A 23,788-nucleotide genomic window follows, 5' to 3' on the forward strand; every position below is an offset into this window, starting at 1 on the left:
GAACTTGCTGGCTGGCAGTGAGGAAGATTCATTCTGTTAGTCTTGTCCGTTTCATCATCTGTTTTCCAGACCTCTGCATCTTTCTTTTCTTAAGCATTACTGATAGCTTTAACCTAAGAAACGTTTAAGCTGAAACCAACCTGCAACTGTGAATGACTCCATCCAATCGCCAATCATCGTCTCAACCAGGTCTCCTGACCTTCGATGACGTTGCACGCCTCATCTTTCACTAACTACGGCAATCAAGTACACATCTTTCCCACATTTAATAAGCTGGTGCAGTACTTAGGAATCCATAGCCTACAATCAGTTTTGGGTCCCTCATAATACATTGATGGTTCGCTCAGGTCAGAGACTATTTTGAAACTAACATTAGCCAAAACACTAGCATTCCGCTTCGCCTCTGTTGTACTGTAAGTCTATTTCTCTCGGTCATGCCAGTGTGTGTGTGTATGTATGTGTGCACATGTGTGTATTTGTGTTAGAATAGTCTTTGTGTGGTATTTTGATTTGTTTATGTGTCATAGAATAGTGTAAAAAAGTCTCATCTATATTAGAGTGATTCATTAGCCTGTGATTCATTTGCTCATGATCTAAGATCTAAACTTGCTTATTTCGTTACCCTGCTCAGAAATATTGCATCATCACAATATGGTGTTACTATCAAAGGCCACAATAGTAATAACTTTCAGAATCAGTGCACAGCCTCACTAAGAGTTTTGGTGGACAAATAAATTAGTTAGCTGTTGTTATTTGATTTTGGCAATATTCCCTCAATTCAAATGAAGAGTCCTAGGAAGCTAAGGCTTTCCTAGGTGTATTGGTGGAGAATTTAAATCTAAATTTAAGCATCTAAATTTTCCTTAAATACAGTGGTGGAGAATTCAATAAATTAATCTAAACAGCTAATTTTCCCTAAACCGTGCATGAAGTGAAAATCAGACTTTCAATAACCGAGAAGAAGAAGAAGAAGAGGAATGCAAAAGTTGTTTACACACACAATCAATCAACATCCTGTGAGTTGTTTTCATTTCTTTTATTGATGGTGGGATATCTGAGCAGAAGACCTGCATAGTGATTAGCACTAACTGACTTGGATACTGACAGACAACTGAAACACAAACGTCACAGTCATTGTCTAATAGGGAAGGTTTACAGCCTACCAGTAAACATGTGTTTTAAGCACTGCTTAATTTGTAAGTCTGCAGGTCCCAAAACAATAAGACAGTAGTAATCCGGCAGGTTGGGAGGCATGCAAAAGGTCCCGGTCCCCAAACTTACAGACACATAAAAGTGCTTCTAGAATCTCACATGCTGATAGGTCGGCCTATGTAACTGATCACACTGGTACAGCAAAGTAACGAGTTTATAGCAGTGAGTATTCTCAGCACAAAGGGAAACATTTATGGATTGCACATTCTATCAACTTATGTGCTCTCACCTCAGATGGCTAAAAAACACATTTGCCCAAAGCACTTCGAAAAGAAAGCTATGTTTCATACAGTAGATCTACTTACAATAAACTAACATTAACTGCACAACATAATCAAGAAAAAAGCATCTTACCTAACTCAAAATATTCCACAAAGCTGTAATTTCTCTGTCCTCCTACTTTTCCCTGTGTCCCTTATGTATCCATGAGCACATAAATGGCTCAGGATTGAACTTTTAAGCAGCGGACCCACAATGTTCAAAAACATCAGACACGAAATGGTGGGGATAAGAAGGGTTTCACACTGCAAGATAAAAATGAGATTCATTTTGGTGAAACCCCGCTCACACTCCACTCAAGACTGGCATGGTATTAAACAGTAGCCAACAACTGCCACAATCCTTCTGGAACTTTTTGAGTCCCTGTACTCCCTAAAAGCCTGAATGATTGTATGTGGGCTGTTAACTCCACTTACTTCCTAGCAGTCAATCTCACTTTCAAAGCCACATGTAGGTTGACAAGGTTTAGCCTCGTAAGCAGTACTAAAAACCTTCCACCATCAGGCTAGCATTATCACTGCTAGTCATGGAAATGGTCGCCAAACTGCTTTATCAATGACCTGCTGCTACTCGCTCTCTTGCACTATTGCCTTTTTAGTATTTTACTACTTAGATAGATAGAAACATTTTTGTCATTGCATCGAAATACTACAAAATTTCAGAACCTGCTCAGCGGTGCCACAATACATGCACACAAACCACACAATCATATTCCAGATCGGGAACAGCATCCCCAGCACCACCACACTGAGCATAGGGGGCCCTCAGGGCTGTGTGCTCAGTCCACTGCTGTTCACTCTGCTGAATCACGACTGTGCACCAATGCACAGCTCCCATCACATCAAGTTCGCCGATGACACGACCGTGGTGGGTGTCATCAGCAACAACGACAAGTCAGCATAGAGAAAGGAGGTGCAGCAGCAAACGGACTGGTGTAGAGTCAACAACCTGTCTCTGAACGTGGACAAAACAAAAGACATGGTTGTTGACTTTAGGAGAGCACTCCACTGAATATAGACGGCTCCTCTGTGGAGATCATCAAGAGGACCAAATTCCTTGGTGTTCACCTGAAGGAGAACCTCAACTTGTCCCTCAACACCAGCTCCATAGCCAAGAAAGCCCAGCAGCATATCTACTTTCTGCAAAGGCTGAAAAAAGCCCATCTCCCACCCCTCATCCTGACCACATTCTACAGAGGAACTATTGAGAGCATCATGAGCAGCTACATCACTGTCTGGTTCGGAAATTGCACCTTATTGGATCGCATGACCCTGCAGCGGATAGTGAGGGCAGCGGATAGTGAGGGCAGCTGAGAAGATCATTGGGGTCTCTCTTCCCTCCATCACAGACATTTACCCCACACACTGCATCCGCAAAGCCACCAGCATTGTGGATGACCTCACACACCCCTCACACAAACTCTTCACCCTCCTGCCGTCTGGAAAAAGGTTCCCAAAGCGTCCGGGCCCTCATGGCCAGACTGTGTAACAGTTTCTTCCCCCAAGCCATCAGACCCCTCAATACTCAGAGACTGGACTGACACACACATATACACACACACACTCTGAACTGAACACCATCCCACTCCCACTGCAATATTTGCACATTCCTGCATTGACTCTATTGCATTTTTGCTGCTACTGTACTTATAAAATATAGTATTTAATTTCTTGTCACTATTACACACTTTACCTGGCTGCTACTGCAATAACTGCTATGTCCATTTGGTATAAGCTAATCTGCTGAATACTGATTCATAGCATGATATGTTTACATTTATACCACTTTTTAATTATATTGATACTCTTTGGCACCTATCGTTTGCACTACCTGTTATGTCGGACACTTCCACACTAAAACTATGTACTGGTCGGCCCCACACTGTCACTTACTGTGCCTATTGACCTGTTTAATTAGTAGTACTGTACTGCCTGTGTTGTTAGCACACGTTTGCACGTGCACTTTATGTAAAAATGTGTAGAATATATTTAGTTCTGTGTCGTCTCATGTGGTTAATGTCTTCTTTTATGTAGCACCATGGTCCTGGAGGAACGTTGTTTCCTTTCACTGTGTAGAGTACCAGCTGTATATGTTTGAAATGACAATAAAGCCACTTGAACTTGAACTAATTGGTTGGAGCAGATCTTATTGAGGGCGTTCATAACAATGGGGTGAAAAAACATATGCACTCAACTTTTCAGTATTTATTTATTTTAAAGTATTCTGTCATTCCACTTCAACAATTTGGACTAGTTTGTTAGGTCCATTACATAAAATCCAAATAACAATACATTTTAATTCCAGATTGTAATACATTAAATGAGGAAAAACACCAAGGGGTGAATACTTTTACAAGGCACCGTATTCAGAGATCCTAAAAGGCTAAATTTTTTAAATAGTGAACCAGTGACATAAGCAACAACCAGAAAATGTTTTGTAGCAACATAAATAAGTAAGAGGCTATTGTGTAACGTGTTTACAGAGGCTCAATCTGAACCACTGAAAACTTGGGCACCACATTGTGAGAAAACCAACCAATTCAGAGCCACTGCCAAGACACAACCATGAAGGGCTGCAGAATCAAAGCTATGAGATGAACAACACCTTGTCTCATCATCATAAATCTCCCAGAGTGGCATTTTGCCATGGCCCATACTCTGCTATTCTCCACTATCCATATTCTTCCTATCCAGCACCCCAGCACTGAACCTCCCCCACCCACCATCCTCTCTGAAACATGGCTTTCCTGTTCAGAGCACTTCATTTTCTCTATGTCAGCGCCACAGCTGGAGCACTGGCTGGGCAGATCTGTGTATCCCTGCCGAGAGGCTCATTCAGCCAGAAGATTCCCATTAGGCAAGGCGGTCATCACTGGGGCAAGCTCTCCTCTGCTAAATCCACTAGAAAAAAGGTTAGGGCAAAGTACACTCATGTCAGAGGACACAGCTGAGACCAAAGCAATGCACTCCAATTTAAACTACTATATAACCGGAAAGAGTCTCCACATGTGAAAAAAATAAATAAAGCAATCAAAGCTCAATTCACTGGATGAGTATTGTATTTGTATGATAATAAATGAATTAAGAAAAGTTCCAGACTGTGTTTGTGTAATGCCCTGCAATGGACCAGTGTCCTGTCCAGGATCCAGCAGATCCCAGAATGGTTCAGTCTGCTCAACTGACTGAAGAATGAGCTATTGACAGACCCCAAGTTGTATACAATAGCTTTAATAAAGTACTCAGGAACATAAACAATGCTATACTCAAAAGTGTTGGTTTTCATTTCGACAAATCTATCCATCTGTCCAAGAATATCCATATTGCCATATACACTCACCATCCACTTTATTAGGAACACCTGTACACATGCGCATTCATGCAGTTTTCCAGTCAGCCAGTCATGTGGCAGCAGTACAATGCATAAAATCATGCAGATACAGGCCAAGAGCTTCAGTTAATGTTTACATCAAACATCAGAATGGGGAAAAATGTGATCTCTGTGACTTTAATCATGGTATGGTTGTTGGTACCAGAAGGGCTGGTTTGAGTATTTCAGAACCTGCTGATCTCCTGGGATTTTCACATAGTCTCTGGTGTTTACAAAGACTGGTGGAAAAACAAAAAAAAAAAATATCCTGTGAGTGGAGGGCCTGCATACTGAAACACCTTGTTGATGGGAGAGATCAGAGGAGAATGTCCAGCCTGGTTTGAGCTGACCAGAAGTTTATAGTAACTCAAATATTGCACTCTTTACAACTGTGGTGAATTTTGCGTGATTTTGAAGCTTATTCTTAATCATTTTTTGTAGTGCAATGTGAACCTTCTTTCCATTTCTTACTGTATGTTTCGGTTTCATTGCCTTTGTAACGTGGTATCAAAGCAAATATGGGCTTTATAAAAAATTATTCTATGGGGAGGGTGTTAAATATGTATAGTTAAAGTGCACTAGATATTATAGTGTAAGTCTTTGTCCCAGTTTCTCTTATGTAAGCCACACTGTCCTGTTTAGCTCCACTGGAGAGCAAGTTCTTAAATCTGTATATGTCATAAAGTACTGTAATTAATATTAAACTCTATGTAATAGCACATTACCAGACAGTTTGCAGGATGACCTTCATTGCCTTAACATCGCTGTGATCTATTACATAAATCACCTACCAAGTGATGGTGCCCTGTATACCATAGCCCCTTTTTCACTAGTGTTATCCACATGATAGCCCCCAGAGTATGCTGTGCATTTTCTTTTTTTGTCCCTGTCCAGCATTTTCAAACCCTATAAATATTTTGACAGCACCAACCTGCTTCTAACAAGCCCCTTTGGACCTCGCAGGAATGTTGAGATTGCAGGCATCCCTTAAAAACCCCAAAAGTCCCCTGCAGAAATTGGCAAGCAAAAATTTACAGATATTGTACAATCTAAGATGAATAGTTCTGTCCAAAGTCTGTATTTTCAAAGAAATCATTAATGTGTTTCTGACTCAGTCAAGGACCGTGGCTGACTGCAAGAAAAAGCAATATGACCCAGTCAGTTTGTTGGTAACCTATTTTGTGATCATAATGAAAACTCACAGGAAACATCCTATAAATTATAAGTCTATAAAAGTAAGGAATAAAATATGATGGAGCATGCTGCTATAGAAAAAATATCCACAATGGGGTGGTGGGCCACCGATAATGACTGAAGGCCTGTTACTATTCTCAAGATAATTATTATCCAATAACAACATGTCAATAACAATCTTATGCCACAGCAATTTGCCTACACCAACTTATATATATATATATATATATATATATATATATATATATATATATATATATATATATATATATATATATATATATATATATGTGTGTGTGTGTGTGTGTGTGTGTGTGTGTATATATATATATATATATATATATATATATATATATATATATATATATATATATATATATATATATATATATATATATATATAGTTGTCAAGGAACACATCATACTTTTTAATGGTTTATAGTTACATTTAATGCTGCTGAAACATCCAAAGACAAGTTAGTTCCTGTTATCACTTCCATTATAGCAACTACTGTATAAACACCTGTTCCCTCACCAGCTTCTGTCTTTTTCTCTCTGAAAAAGTTGCAAAAACATTATGTTACAGAGAAACCAGAAAGTACAAAGTCCTCTGTCCTGAAGACTTTACCATGGTAGAAAACTTACAATTACAGCTTTACCTCTGAATGTTACAAAGCGCTGACATTGGAAACTCCTTTCAAAAATGTTAACTGAACATCTCTTTATAGACAGCCTCACCATATCAGTGGTTATATGTTTGTCTACATTAAATAACAATTTTCTTTCAGGAACTGCTTTATCCTTGTCAGGGTTGCCATGGATCAGGAGTTACTGTAGGAATACATCCTGGATAAGATGCCAGTCCATCACAGGGTACCATGCACACACATTCATGCACCCACATTCATGCACCCATCCACAAGAAGGGACAATTTGTCTCAGCCAGTCCACCTTTTTGGAAGGTGGGAGGAATCTGAAGAATCTGGAGGAAACCCATGCGGACACTGGAGAACATGCACAGAAACACACGTGTAAACCCGGCTCAGGCTCAAACCAGGGACCCTGGAGCTGTGAGGAGACAATGCTATCCACTGGCTTTTAATTCCTTAGATTATGTCAAGCATCAACTGTACATTTTACTATTACTATACAAAGGAATACTACAGCATTAGAGCACAGTTCTTTAATATAAACCTGGGATTTACCTTACAGTTGGCACTACAGTCAGAGTTGTGATATAAAACATTATAACCTAATGTTCTTTTAATCCCCTGGGCTACATAGGTCACATATCAGAAAGAGTAAGATACAGAAGGCAACAAGGCCAAATGCAACGTCTATGCTCAGAATGGCGGCATCAGATAAGGGCGCATCTGGTCTGTGAAAGTTTGTCATCTTTATGACCTCTCAATATGATGACAAATCCAAAACAAAGCTGCAGCGTCGCCACTCTGGCATATACTTTGTTTCATTAACAGTGCACCTTCTGTTGAGGCCATGAAGCACTACATTTTCATTTACCCCTTGGTCTCTCACATGTGCGACACTGGTGTAACTTTAATTAATAACTTCTTGATCTCTACCTACCGCATTTGCAGCCTGAGTAGATATCGTCTCTCTTAAATGCCGAGTAGCTCTGTCCATCCCCGCAGCACACGCATTGTTGCCTCCGTTCTCCAACACTGACTGACATGCACATTACCCTTGTCATGATTACAAAATTGGCTAATAAATCTATTTGCAGGCATTATCCCCAGGGCTGGAAATATACAGGCTCTCAACAGCAGTAAGTGGAAATAAATAAATAACAAGAAAGCTGGGGTGAGGAGGAGGAAACACAGCATTATAGATGACACATTTCCAACCACATAGAAATGATGCTTCCATGTTTTATTCTTAACAGTGAAGACTAACTAGTGTACCATCAATTGCATATTATGCAGAATATATTCATTACAGTTGCTAATATATAGACAGGAAACAAGAGGTGTATGCTTGCTTTTTTCCCCACTTACATGATTTATATTCTTATAAATAACACATATTGTTATCTTTCTTGTCCCTCAATGTGCAGAAAAACAATCTCATAAATCAGGCCTTCACATCGTAAATTACTTTAGAGCCTCCACGTGTGGAAGCTCCTACTAGAAACCACACACCCTAACAAGCAATGTGGGACAAATAGCAGCACTGTTATAAAATAGTAACTCTGCCCTGAATACACAATTAGCTCTCCATCTTTCACTATCTCCCTCCATCTCCTTTCTCACCTTAAAAGATCTACTATGCAATGTCAGCAACAGCTTGTTTATATGATGCTGACCAACATCTTGTATCCTGGCTTTTAGTGTTAAAAAAAAACAACAGTGTTTAGAAATTTATTTAAATGCATGCACCAGCAACTCTTGAACCCTGAGAGCTATAAATCCTGACTTTGGGTACTGCTGGAATCCTGAGGTGTGCTGTTAGAGTATTTGTTTTGTCAGGTAAAGGATGGCAGTAGATGTAGAGGTGTGCAATATTACAGGGTGGCAGTGTGTCAAGCCCATAGGCACTGTTAGAACAAGAAAGGTGAGAGGTGCACAAAGCAGCCTCTGGGTGGGCATATATAACAGAGCATGTTCAGAATGTTATCACGTATGTTATAGCAGCTATGAACAGCCATTCCTTCACCAGCCTCTCTCTTTTTCTCTCTCTTTAAATTAATAAGAGAAAAAAAATGCAATCTTGTCATGTCACAGAGAAACCAGAAACTTCGGTGTAAAGTCCACTGTCTTGAAGACTTTCCCATGCTGAGAATCTTACTAACCTTTACAAAGCACTGACACCTGAAACTCCTTCCATAAATGCTAAAGAAACTTGCATTCCATAAATGCTTCACAGAAACATTCACCACATTGACAATTCTACATTTTTCTTTTTTTTTTTAATCAGTTTATTATTATGCTTAGAAACATAGAGGCTTATTAGACTTAATGAATCAGAATGAGCGAATTAATATAAATCTGTGTCAAAACAGTGCCGTTATACAACACTAATCACCAACTAATCACTAAACACCTTCTGACCAATCAGATCTGAGAATTCAACAGTGCTGTGGTATATTATAGTATATGTATGTTTACATTTGATTGTAATCTGTTGATTGTATATTTTTATATACTATTTATGTGAATAGTATATAATATGTGAATGTGAGTGCACACTACACACACCTACAGAGAAGTACACCATTTCAGTATAACAATTTAAAATTAGTACTGAAGACCATAAAAGTATATTTGTGCAAGATTTTTCACCATCTCTATAAACCAACACACTCATAACATATAAACATTCACACAAACACGTCATATTACATGCTACATAAGAGATCTTTTCGCACATACACAAGCACACCCACACCCACACACAAGCACAGACACACTCACACAATTGGATTCCACACTCGAGCGCGCCAAATCATAGAGCTGAACATTGAGAGTCTTGCGACCCGCTGGGACAATGACAGAGTAATCTTTGCACGCAGAAGACCTCTGCGCTACACACGATGAACTACTATTACACTGAGCACTGTCATTATTTCAGTATTACTACTATTATTACCACCATAAACAGCATTACAGGCATCATTAGACCTCCCTCAGTGTGCTCAAATGGCACCTCTGGACCTGTAGATTTCAATTCAGAGGCAGAATGATTCACACAGCTGCACGAGACTGTCAAACCGCTGGATATTGGCACAACTGCTACATGTTGCTTTCTGATACTATGCTTGATGGAAATGCATTGAGAGACATTTTTCCTCACACAATGGCACTGCGTTTATAACTGCAAAGTAACAAAATTATCAGTATTACTTTTGTAAAACCAGGTCAGGTCAGGACGATTACCTCAATTATGTGTGATAACCAAATGGTTGAAATTGTTAACTAAAAATCTTTCTATTTACTACATGATTCCTGAATCAAATTGAATATGTTGCAGTTATACAAGGCTCACAGGGTTGGTTTTAACATGGTCCTCAGCCTGAACTCGGAGATAAGGTTCCCACTGTGTTGATTCAATACTCTAATTGGATGAAAACATCAGAGGACATTATACATCAGCTGTTTTATGACATATACTATAAGTAGCGTAGAAAGAAGCTGTGATTAGTCATTCACAAACTGTGCTGATGAAACCTTTCCAGTATCGTCAACAACTGAAGCATGAACAGAAATTTAATCTGCATTGAATTTGTTTAACCGGATATTCATTGCTTATTATTTGTTATTTTAACAGTAAGTAATGCAGGTATTGACCACTGAAAAAAATGCAAATAATTGCAAAAAAAAAAAAAAATACTGTGATACAGTTAAAAATGAGTCACAAAAACCCACATCCCTAGAACTGTGCTACACATTTTAATATATTATCATTATTATTATCTATTGTAATTGTTATGACAAAAGACATTTAGTAATTCCTGGTGTTTTATGGAGTGTGAAAGTATGATTCATGTAATGTATAGGAAATAACTTACATAAAAAGAAAAGTATAGTAGAAAATATACATAAAATGAGGCAAACTATTTGGCATCCACATAATCTTATTTGCTGTTAACAAGTGGATTGTTTTTTACTTTTGTGGAACCAAGTAGAGGTCGACAAGTGGATTTTACCAATACCAATAACTAAGTTGGGTAGTACCTTCCGATAACCGATTAATCAACTGATTTGAAATGAATACTTAATGAAAACACAACACTCAAAGTAAAATATTGCTGAACTTTACTACAATAATAAACAGTACCTACTGTACCATTTAAATGCACCCTTTTTAAATTAAATAAATATATATATATTAGGGATGCACCAAATGTTCGGCAACCGAAATTATTCGGCCGAAAATAGCAAAAAAAGCACTTTCAGTGTTCGGCCGAACAAGTGAAAAGGCCAAATAAATTTGACCGAACAATGACGTGTTTGATGACGCGACCAAATAGCCTAGCAACCAGAGTGAGACGCGCGACTGTCACGACCTCGATGAGGGGGCGCGCGCATGCACGAGCTACGTGCTCTTTGGATGTTTACTGTGCGTTTGTTTTGTTTCTGTCACGTTACGAGACGTAAGGGAGTAGAGTAGGGAAGCAGGTAAAGACGTATTTATTTATTGGCAGGCAGACAAATCCTATATCTTCTATAATACTCCGCGAGGTGTACAGGGCCACGAGCGGTATATATCCCCAATATAATCAGCCGTATAGAACCGAATAGAACCATTTAATGCACTCTTGTCAATGCACTTTTTAATGCACTTTTTTGTTGTAGGCTTCAGAATGTTCCATTCCTTCAGCAGTCAGTTATAGGCCTAACACAGGCTATTCAAGGGGGGCTCAAAGATGACCACATCAAAATATTTTTATTTTACTCATTTATTTATTTAAAATTATATTGTGCCTTGTTGGTAGCCTATGCTGATAGAATGAAAAAAAAAATGTTCAGTGTTAAATAAATATTTTGAAATTGTAGTTTTTGTAATCGATTTTTTTCTTTGAAAAGCAAGACAAAATAGTAAAAAGCACATTTTTACTATTTAATTTATGCAATGGTGAAAAAAATAAAATGGCAAAATAAATGGAAAAAACGTGTTCGGCCTTTGGCTAAGTTTTTCATTATATTCGGTTTCGGCTTCGGCCAAGGATTTTCATTTCGGTGCATCCCTAATAAATATGATTATATGTATTAACTATTCATAAATATTAAAAGTAAATAAAATATATGCATCCAAACTGAACCAAAAGTAACAGTCCAAATAACAAATAAAAATAGAAACATCCAAAATGAATGAAAAAACACTTCAAATAACAACAACCCTTCTTAGTCGCCCCCCCAACGGATGCTGCGGTGTGAAACGGAAACTATCGGTGTGAATTTTTGCCAAAAAAAGATAGTTCCAGCAAACAGTTACTGGTGACGAATAACTGGCAAAACTGATCAATTGGTCAACCTCTAGGACCAGAACAAAAGCACCATCAATGAGAAGTTGGGTCTTTCTAGCACAGAAGGTCAATTTACGCAGCTTATCATTGACAGCTTGTAAAGGGATTACACTTAAGTAAACTTAACTTATAGATTCTATATGAATTTGGGGCTGAGCCTGTTTAGATGACACATTCATAACATGTCATAACCATTCACTGAGAAGGTGCATGTGAAATACAACAGCAGGTGTAATAACTAGGGCTTCAACTAACAATGATTTTCATAGTCGATTAGTTGGCCAATTATTTATTTATTTATTTTTCGATTAATCAATTAATGAAATTGGGGGGGGGGGGACTGTCAGTACCGCTTTTTTTCCGTTTAGTTAAAATTAAATCCACAAACTGAGTGTTACAAATATAAACTTCAGACTAAAACTTTACACAACTGTTTGTCTAATTATATAAGACTGAAATGAACCCAATACATACAGATACACACCAGAATATATATTATTCATTTAGGACTGTAGTTTAATTCAGTGCTTTTTGTGCATCCATTTAAAAAAAACTGCATAAATATTTATATTATATTATATTATATATATATATATATATATATATATATATATATATATATATATATATATATATATATAAATAAAATAGTATTTATGCAGTTTTTTTTAAATGGATGCACAAAAAGCACTGAATTAAACTACGGTTCTAAATTAATAGTAAAATCTCACTTTCACTGCACCTTGTGGTTTCTGTTACTCGCTGCCTTTAGGAATATTATTTTACTTGTGTTTACTTTTGACCATAATGTTTAAATTAGATATCAGATCTTACTCGCGCTCCCACACTGTATCATCACGTCTACACCGAGCATGAGGAGCAACATGGCCTTGTTACTAATAAATCACTTCCATTATAATAAACAACAGAAGTTACACTGATACAGCATATAATGTCAATAAACTTAAATTAAACTAAACCTTTTAAGCAACTCGCGACGGCATCACTTTCGTGCTCGTGCTCCACAAACTCCGCTTTATAAAGTTTAGAAATCTTCTCTGCGGTGTTTAATATAAAATGCTCCACTGCCTTAGAGGACTTGGAGGTCACACACTTTCTTCCTCAGTCACTTGATGATTTCGCCTCCGTCTAATGGTCATTGAGAGAAAAGAAAGTCATTGTTGGTGACTCTGGGTATTAGGCTAAAGCTAGCGGCGTCGCATTACGTGCGTATGACGTCATGCACTGTCGGGTAGGAAGCAGCTTATACTTCCGGTTAGTAAAAAAATCGCTAGTGTTCCATTTGAGATGATATTGCCCTTCTAAAATTCATACAGTAGACGGTAGAGTATCCACTGCATAGTGTAATTGTATAGTACTTCATTTGGGACACAACTTTAGTATTTACTCTCCGAAGCGTGTTTTCGGAACAGAAGTAAATGAGTAAATCTCCCCCGTGCCGCGTGCAGACCAACTAATTGATGAGATTCGTTGACAACGATTTTCATAATCGATTATTATCTAACTTTATCCATTAGTTGTTGCAGCTCTAGTAATAACCAACCTTTTTTTAAAGGCAGATTATCCTCTCAATCATTGATTTTTCAATATGCCTTTGGAGTAGAAACTAGATGTAAATAAACTTAGCAGACATTGTTCAATTGAAATAATTACATAAGGGACAATTGTCAGAACTGTGAGTTCTGTGTGGTTTGAATGGAAGACCTGGCTACCAGTAAGTGCAGCATTTCTGTTCACCTTGCCTACAGTGAGGGAAAAAAGTATTTGATCCCCTGCTGATTTTGTATGTTTGCCCACTGACAAAGAAATGATCAGTCTATAATTTTAATGGTAGGTTTATTTGAACAGTGAGAGACAGAATAACAACAAGAAAATCCAGAAAAACGCATGTCAAAAATTTTATAAATTGATTTGCATTTTAATGAGGGAAATAAGTATTTGACCCCCCTCTCAATCAGAAAGATTTATGGCTTCCAGGTGTCTTTTATACAGGTAACGAACTGAGATTAGGAGCACACTCTTAAAGGGAGTGCTCCTAATCTCAGCTTGTTACCTGTATAAAAGACACCTGTCCACAGAAGCAATCAATCAATCAGATTCCAAACTCTCCACCATGGCCAAGACCAAAGAGCTCTCCAAGGATGTCAGGGACAAGATTGTAGACCTACACAAGTCTGGAATGGGCTACAAGACCACTGCCAAGCAGCTTGGTGAGAAGGTGACAACAGTTGGTGCGATTATTCGCAAATGGAAGAAACACAAAAGAACTGTCAATCTCCCTCAGCCTGGGGCTCCATGCAAGATCTCACCTCGTGGAGTTGCAATGATCATGAGAACAGTGAGGAATCAGCCCAGAACTACACGGGAGGATCTTGTCAATGATCTCAAGGCAGATGGGACCATAGTCACCAAGAAAACAATTGGTAACACAGTACGCCGTGAAGGACTGAAATCCTGCAGTGCCCGCAAGGTCCCCCTGCTCAAGAAAGCACATATACATGCCCATCTGAAGTTTGCCAATGAACATCTGAATGATTCAGAGGATAACTGGGTGAAAATGTTGTGGTCAGATGAGACCAAAATGGAGCTCTTTGGCATCAACTCAACTCGCCGTGTTTGAAGGAGGAGGAATGCTGCCTATGACCCCAAGAACACCATCCCCACCGTCAAACATGGAGGTGGAAACATTATGTTTTGGGGGTGTTTTTCTGCTAAGGGGACAGGACAACTTCACCGCATCAAAGGGACGATGGACGGGGCCATGTACCGTCAAATCTTGGGTGAGAACCCCCTTCCCTCAGCCAGGGCATTGAAAATGGGTCGTGGATGGGTATTCCAGCATGACAATGACCCAAAACACACGGCCAAGGCAACAAAGGAGTGGCTCAAGAAGAAGCACATTAAGGTCCTGGAGTGGCCTAGCCAGTCTCCAGACCTTAATCCTATAGAAAATCTATGTAGGGAGCTGAAGGTTCGAGTTGCCAAACGTCAGTCTCGAAACCTTAATGACTTGGAGAAGATCTGCAAAGAGGAGTGGGACAAAATCCCTCCTGAGATGTGTGCAAACCTGGTGGCCAACTACAAGAAACGTCTGACCTCTGTGATTGCCAACAAGGGTTTTGCCACCAAGTACTAAGTCATGTTTTGCAGAGGGGTAAAATACATATTTCCCTCATTAAAATGCAAATCAATTTATAACATTTTTGACATGTGTTTTTCTGGATTTTTTGGTTGTTATTCTGTCTCTCACTGTTCAAATAAATCTACCATTAAAATTATAGACTGATCATTTCTTTGTCAGTGGGCAAACGTACAAAATAAGCAGGGGATCAAATACTTCTTTCCCTCACTGTATTTTGAAGAGATATGGTATGATTGCATTCTTGAAAAACTTGATAAAAAATAGCAATCATTAATAGTGCAGCCTATATATATATATATATATATATATATATATATATATATATATATATATATATATATATATATATATACACACACACACACACACACACACACACATTATATATATATATATATATATATATATATATATATATATATATATAGATATATATATATATATATATATATATATATATAGATAGATAGATAGATAGATATATATATACACCTACACCTATTTCAATGTATGTTTTTACATCTGTATGCAATCATTTTATGCCTTTGACATAAGGCCTTTGATATAAGGCTCAACTATAATGGTTTCATAATAGTAACGCTGAGTTTCAGATAGCTAGAATGTTTTAGCCTGTACAATTATTCACAAGTAGCCTTCACAGGTTACACATCCATCCATCCATCCATCCATCTTCTACCGCTTACTGTTTTCAGGGTCACGGGGAACCTGAAGCCTATCCCAGGGAGCATCGGGCACAAGACAGGGTGCCAGTAGGTTACACATGTACAAAGTTTTGCCTGTTTCCTACTTATCTCACATCGTGAATGCCAACCTAAACGTTTACATTTTAAGGTGTCAGTCATTCACACATTTGTATATTTCACAGTCTGCTATCTGAATATCTGAACTATTTTATAAGATGCCTAGCAGAGCTGAAGGCTGAGTAGCACTCTTTAACAGGCATTGTTTTGTCTGGAGAACATTACTTCATTTTGGTGACCAGAAATCCTTTGAGACCTCTTGTAAGCACAATCAATATGCCGCAAACTCATCTTGCAAGAAGGAGAAGCCCAAATTGCAATTCGTAGCTGACTGTTGGAGGGGCCATCAATGTGAAGAGAGAGGAAGCTGATTAGAATCAATTCTGTCAATCAGGGTAAAAACAAAGAAGACTAAACATTATACGGTTTTATTTTTCCTAAGTTGCCATTCATTTAGACACAATGATCTAATATTTGTGAAGCATGTATTTTACACCCCCCCCCCCCCCCCAAAAAAAAATTTTCAGAATGCATTCATCATAGGTATGATGCAGCAGGTCACCGAGAAGACAGTTACAGATGGAGAAAGGAAGAATGGAGGAGGAAGATATAGAGGAGAGGACAATTATGAAGCATGCAGCAGCCTCTATGTCACCTCCATTCATTTTTCTTAATTACCAGGAAAAAATTTCCTCTGCTCTGCTTCATTAGCTCCTTTGTTGAGCAGTTACTGATGTCAGGGAGAAGATGGAGGGATTCACCAGCAGAGAGACTGGGGTAAATATAATAAATTTACAGGAACTGTTGGTTTCACTAAAAGATTCAAGCCCTTTGCTGGATAAGGCAATAGGAGGCTCTCACAGGTCTAACTTGTTTAGAACTTGGCATGCAACAAGAATTTCAAATGAAACGTTCTTACATCTGGCCAGAGTATAGAAGAACAAAAAAGCAAGAGTTTAAAATTATAAATAGTAAAAAATGGATAGTAAAGACCAGGATGTGTTTTTTATATCTATGGAACAGTGTTGGTTATTTGATGGGAGGGCTAAAATCAATGAAACCATTAGGGATGAGTAGTACATTATATTATGAGGTCTAATTGATGGCACAATAAGAACAATGTGAACTATTACACACACACACACACACACACACACACACACACACACACACACAAACACTTAAAGATAGATCAGCAACATTTGTGATTTAAAGCCGGTAATGGCTTCATGCTGTCTTTCCCCCAAATACTAAACATAGTAAACAGAAAACTTGTAACTCTTCCATTAAATAAAACATTACAGTTATCTCTTCTTATCTGTTCTGTTATCTGTCCTTTTGTGTAATTACTTAGCCTGTCAACTTTTCTCCTCCTAATCCTAACTGTAATCCCGCAACTGTCGCTGACACGACTGTCACTGATAGGCTCCAAGAATCTACACTCTGGGCTAGAAAGAAATCAGACCCAGCCTCTCTTCTTCATACCATTCTGTGTATTTTCTTATGACCACTGGTGGTGCTATTGTACTTGGTTATACAAAAGACCAGAATAATCCACCTTAAGAAATTTGTTAACAATGTTAATGTGTATGCCAAACATGAAACCTTATACTGAAGTGTTTTCCCCTGTCTTTTGGCAAGGACTGAAAAATGCAGTCCTATACTTCTAAATTGTAATTTCTCTGCCATTATCTTGTTTGCCTGTATTCTGCCCACTTCAGATCCTCCACATACTTGAGTACATCCTGGCCTCTGGAGGATCACCCTCTTGTCTAATGCAGGCACTCAAAATGACTGTCAACCACAATAATGATGGATAGTCAGGAGCTCTCAAGAGCCAGGAACAAGTGACAAAGGAGGCTTTGACACCTCTGGTCTTCAGCCACAAAGTTAGGAGATTCCTGGTATTTTAATCCTATTTTCTTTTTAATGAATTACATTAAGTTTTATTAGTGGCCATTTGGCACCAAAGGTGTAGAATCAGTGCATACAGTATATGGGATTTGCCCTATTAAACTGTGGCTAACAACCCGTGAAGCTCCACTGACTTGCACCTCAGGTTTTTGCAGATACATCTGTTTGATTCTATTTTTACTTCAGCTGCACAGACTTCCATGGTTTAAAGGATAATTAATACAATTATTAAAATGCATTTTCATAGTTTCCATAGCTTACCTGACCCAAACCTGACCCAACAAACCTAGGCAGTTATTTTCTATAATTAGGAACACATCTACAGTACAAATTAGGACTATAAAAAGAGCATCAAAATAATGGTTGGTAGACTCTGTAACCTTTACCTCTTTTTAGATGAATTTAGAAATGTCATATAGATAGCTTCATCAGTTCCAGCCCTGACTCGTGAATCCAGATCTGTGCCCAATCTAGTACAGGCATTAGCTCATTCCCCAAGCTACAAAAGGGAACAGCTCTTCCTCATCATAGTAATTAGATGTTTTATATACCTAGATTGCCATGCTTATACACTCACCTTGCAAAGTCTTGCCATTGTGTTTACTCTGTAAATCTGTGTTTAGTAATTTTTCTTTATGATGTTTACTCAACATGTCTATCTGAACTGCCTACAGTTATCTGTTTGCTTCTGATTTTGACCTCTGCCTGCCTTAACTATGATTATGGTTCATGTGTTGGATTTAAACAAATGGCTTGCAGTCTCCCCACTGGTGCATTCATCTTATCGTCCATCACAAATTTTAATCCCCACAATTTCACAGCTATCCATGGCCAGGAGCCACAGGAGCAAAATTGTCCATGCTTTCTGGGTTGGAGTGATGGCATACTCACTCTCCCCTGTCAATCACAGAGACACTAGCCAATTACATGTGTCTTTGAGCTCTTATATGTGGAAGAGGGCAGATATCACATTCTTCCTAGTGTCTTATAATGCCCTGTGACACAGCATGAGCAGTAGTTAGGAAAGATAGGCTTGGCTGGCTTCATGTCTCTGGGAGGCAACATGTTTCAGCATTCACCCTCCCCGGTTGGTATAGCTGTCATAAGATAGGGAAGAGCTTGCTTGGTATATAATTGGCATAATAATCCCTTAAACAACCAGTACCAATCAGTCACAGTTGTAATTACAATGGATTTTAAACATGAGGTGAAAAAAATAAATAAATAAATGTTACAATAATTTTGATGCATAAGTGTGCACACCCTTTTATAAATGGGGGTGTGGCTGTGGTCTGAATGAACCAATCACACTCAATCTCAGGTTCAAATGTAATTATCACACAGCTGTCATCAATTAAATTATTCTGATTAATCCTAAATAAAGACCACCTGTTTCTGTAAGAGTTTCTTGGTTTCATCTGACTACTGAAGCCATGGTCTGCAAAGAGCCTGTACACGGTCTCACTGTCGAAAGGAATCGATCAGGAGAGGGGTACCAATTTTTTTCCAAAACATTAGCTATAGCATGGAACACCATGAAGGCCATAATCAACAAGTGGAGAAAATGGGGCACCACAGTGACATTACCAAAAACAGGACATCCTACCAAAATTTACAAAAGGACAAGACAAAAACTTACTAGGGAACTGTCAAGAGATCAACAGCAACATTAAAGGAGCTGCAGGAATATCTGACAAGTACTGATTACACTCTGCATGTGACAATCTTTTATATTCTTCAAATGCCTGGGCTATGGGGTGGCTAGACAGAAGCCCTTGCTCACAGAAAACATCCAAGCCTAACTAAATCACCCCAAACCATGTGACAAAATGTGTTATGGGCTGATGAAACCAAAGGTATGTTTGGCGCAAAAAAAAGCACATCAACAAAAGAACACCATAGCCATGGTGAAGCATGGTGGTGGCAGCATCAAGGTTTAGGGCTGCTTTCCTTCAATCAAAACTGCTGGTTTTATCAAGGTGGAGGAAATCACGAATAGCTACATATACCAGCTGATTTTAATCCAAAACATTCAGGTGTTTGCTAGTAAGATGAATATGAAAAGGAATATCACCTTTCAGTACAACAATGACCCAAATAATACATCCAAATCAACAAGGGAATAGAGTAACCAAAAGAAAATCACTGTTTTTGAATGACATAGCCAGAGCCCAAACCAGAATCCAAGTGGGCTGTGCACAAGAGATGCCCTCACAATTTGATGGATCTAGAATGTTTTTGCAAGAAAGAGTGGGAAAATATTGCCATGTCAGGTGCCATGCTGAAAGACTCCTAACCAAAAAGCCTGAGTGGTGCTCAGTGATAAGTGGGTTGTGTACATACCTCTTGCTATTAGTTTAACTTTATTCATAGTAGTTACCAAACTATATACCATAAGATGAAAACTGAATAACAAGCTAAGCCTTCAAGTGCTTAACAATATTATATATTTACCAATTGTACAAAGTAAGCTCTACCTATCCACACAAGCATCCCCTACATTTCCATGAGATAATTTGTTGGTTCTTATCTTAAAAATTGGCAATTTAGGACACAAAGCCTCATATGGTGAAAAACAAAATATTCAAAAACATGTGGATTTAAACCCTGGAAGCCCCACACTTTCCATGGGGAAGAAAGCCACCAAGTCTTTCAAAGGAAACCCCCAAAAGCTTTTAGGGATTCACAACCCATTGAGCTCTACATTATATGTTGTTTTACACCTTGCCATCAGAGCAGAATTGCTGGTCAGCATGTTCTATACGAGCCAGAAACCCCTCTGCCATGGTACTGATGTCCCTGTCTGGTCCATTACACACTGATTTGTGTGTGTACCACATTTGTTGTGTACTGCATCAGAAAGAGACACTCTCGGTTCTGCTCTGTCTTGTTACATTAATCTTTACTGGGTCAAGGTGAAGCACATTACAACAGTGGCCGTTTACCCAATGAGCATGTCTAAAGGTTTGCCAGGGCGCTAATGCAATTTAAGACACCTTCTCACTGAGCTCCACATCAGCAAATACACTCTCATTAAGAATTAACACAGACTGCCTCGGCACCTCATGGCTCCTGCAGGGATTTGACAACCAGGCCACCTTAACAAAGGCATTAGCTTTCCAGGCGCAAACAATTAACAAAGCACTAACACTGACGTGCAGAGAGACAAAAAGAGCAGATTAGCAGAATCAGCGCTCACCTTTTTCTCTCTCACACATGCAAGCCATAGGCCACAGTGAAATAGGTAAATTATGCATTGGATCATGCTGACATAACATGAGCAGACATGACACAAACTTGCTATTATTCTTAGGCTTCTTGCTTATTGATTTGCTGGTTCATGAATGAGAATAGTTTTAGTGCCCCAGCCATGGCTGAGCTGTTAGCAAATATTAGCGAAGATTAGATGAGTGTGTCTTTTCAGTAGAAGAATGTATAGTGTCCAATGTGTAATGTATAGATGATGGAAATACTATTAAAATTGCTATTGCTATACTATTAAAAGTGCTTTTAAAATTACAGACATGAGGTGGAGGGATCCTTATCTACTTACTACAACCCAAATTCCAACCCAAAAAGTTAGCACACTGTAAAATGTAAATAAAGGCAGAATGCTATGCAAGAATGTAAATCTCATAAACCCATATGTTATTAAAAATAGAACATAGAAAACATATCAAATGTTTAAACTGAGTAAATGTACCATTTTAAGAAAAAAAATAAGGTAATTTTGAATTTGATGGCCACAACACGTCTCAAAAAAAGTCGGGACGGGGCAAGAAAAGGCAGGAAAAGAAAAAACTGGAGTCTACTTGGCTAATTTACTTCTAAGAGACTCTGCCACTCTAAGATACTCTTTTTATACCCAATCATGTTACTGACCTGTTGCCAATTAACCTAATTAATTGCAAAATGTTCCAGCTGTTTCTTTTTAATAGCACTTACTTTTCCAGCCTTTTGTTGCGCCCGTCCCTATTACAAATTAAAATTACCTTACTTATTTCATAAAATGGTACATTTACTCAGTTTAAACATTTGGTATATTTTCAATGTTCTATTGTGAATAACATATGGGTTTATGAGATTTGCAAATCATTGAATTCTGTTTTTATTTAAATGTTACACAGCATCCCAACGTTTTTTGGAATTTGGGTTGTATTTAAGGTTTCATTTAATACATATTAATGCCCTAAGGGTTTAAGTAATCATGTGATACACTGGTAGGTGGGTGTACAGTATGCATGGGTGTTTACATAGGCACACTTACATATGTTAATGATGTTGCACCACAGGCTAGACAATGAATATCAAAATAAAATAAATCACTACTTGTAAAGATGTAACCCTGCACCAAGGGAAACAGATAAATGGAAAAGAAAAGAGAGAGAGAGAGAGATTATATTGATACTCATGTGTTATCATAGAAAGAGCAAGCCAGCCCAGTCTATTGATCAAAGTGCAAAAAAGAATAACGAATAGCGTCCACCCCACTGTGAGCCTCATTATTAGACCTGCCGTGGCACAACTGAAGAAACACTGCATTGAAAACAAGTTAGACCAGAATAATGTGGCAGTGCCTTAAACAAGACTCTAAAACTATTGCAATGTAAACTGTGATTGACTCTCAAACAGGTGTTCAAACCAATTAGCCCAGGTACAAACAAACATTTTTCATGTAGTAACACACAGAAACCACTGCTTAAATTATGGGCTTTAGAAACTTTCGCAATAAATGTAGACCTTAGGTGTGCATTTTATCTGACTTTTTGGGGGGAAATGCTGTAATATATAAATGTTATTTACATTGCATTGCACATTGCATGGCACAAGGCAGGGGACACTCTAGACGAGGTTGTACAAGACATTTTATTACACAATATTACATAGTATCTTATATTGTATGTCATGGTGGTGCAGTTCCAGGGCCTCCACTCATATGTTGAGCTCGGGTTTCCCTCTGTGTGATGTTACACATGTAATCCCTATGTCTGCTTCAGTCTCGTGTTCCCAGAATAGGGTCCAAAAGGACAAAGCAGTTACTGAAGATGAATGAATGCATGAGTGAATGAATGAATGAATGAATCTTCTTTGTCTTCACTGAGGGTTAAATGTGTATGGCTCAACATCCTAAAATCATTCCAAATCCTGTATTACAGTAACTGTACAGTATATGGAATGATTAGACAGGCAGATAGAGAAATAAAGGTATGGATGTAGCACTTTACCCAGAATCCAAAACAAAAGTACACTTAGACTGGAGCCTAGAAAATCCCCAGGAATGAGCCAAGAAGGTGGCCAAGGAGAAAAACTCAAACAAATTGCACATACCTCATTCCCACTATCGCTCTGTCCATGGACTGCACCACCAACTGATAGCAGGGGTGGATGACATGGGAAAATCTTACCAGTAGCTACCCTGAAAAAAATGGAATACGTGGACGGTCAGATTTATGAGAACATATACGTAGTTTACAAATTGAAATATATTTCTTATTACTAGATTGAATTATGTACAATGAACGTGATCAATTCATGTAGTATTAACGTAAATGAAATCTCGCAAGGATGTTGCCTCTGACGGGAACAATAACTATAGACTTAAACTAACATGCAGCAGAGAGCATGGAGTTTGATTTGATTCAAGGTTTTGAAAATACATGATGAAATCGTGTTGGATGTGCAAAAAACAAATTGTGTTGAGGCAACTCACATGGAACTGATGTATGCATTTGAATTAAGTAAATTCAATAAGCTGTTTTTTTTTTTCAGTGTAGAAAGGGCAAGACTGAAGGTTAACACAGATAATAGTAGCATAAGAACATGCAGTCAGCACAAGATCAATCAAAGCCTTGCTAAGAGTGCAAAAACAGGCACCACAAAGTGTCAGGATTACAGAGTTGAAGCTGCTCTGTACTG

General features: G+C 38.3%; 1 protein-coding gene across 1 annotated transcript in view; it reads right to left on the reverse strand.

Moving 5' to 3' along the window:
- The window catches only part of LOC128614554 (cadherin-22), a 151,400-nt gene extending 128,117 nt beyond the window's left edge, over positions 1–23,283 (reverse strand). The window contains exon 1 of the mRNA XM_053635956.1: positions 23,201–23,283. The gene's annotated coding sequence lies outside the window, so the exon portion shown is untranslated. The remainder of the gene's footprint in view (positions 1–23,200) is intronic.
- Between the last annotated feature and the right edge of the window lie 505 nt (positions 23,284–23,788).

The sequence above is a fragment of the Ictalurus furcatus genome, chromosome 11, assembly GCF_023375685.1.
Source record: "Ictalurus furcatus strain D&B chromosome 11, Billie_1.0, whole genome shotgun sequence".
Classification (NCBI taxonomy): Eukaryota; Metazoa; Chordata; class Actinopteri; order Siluriformes; family Ictaluridae; genus Ictalurus; species Ictalurus furcatus.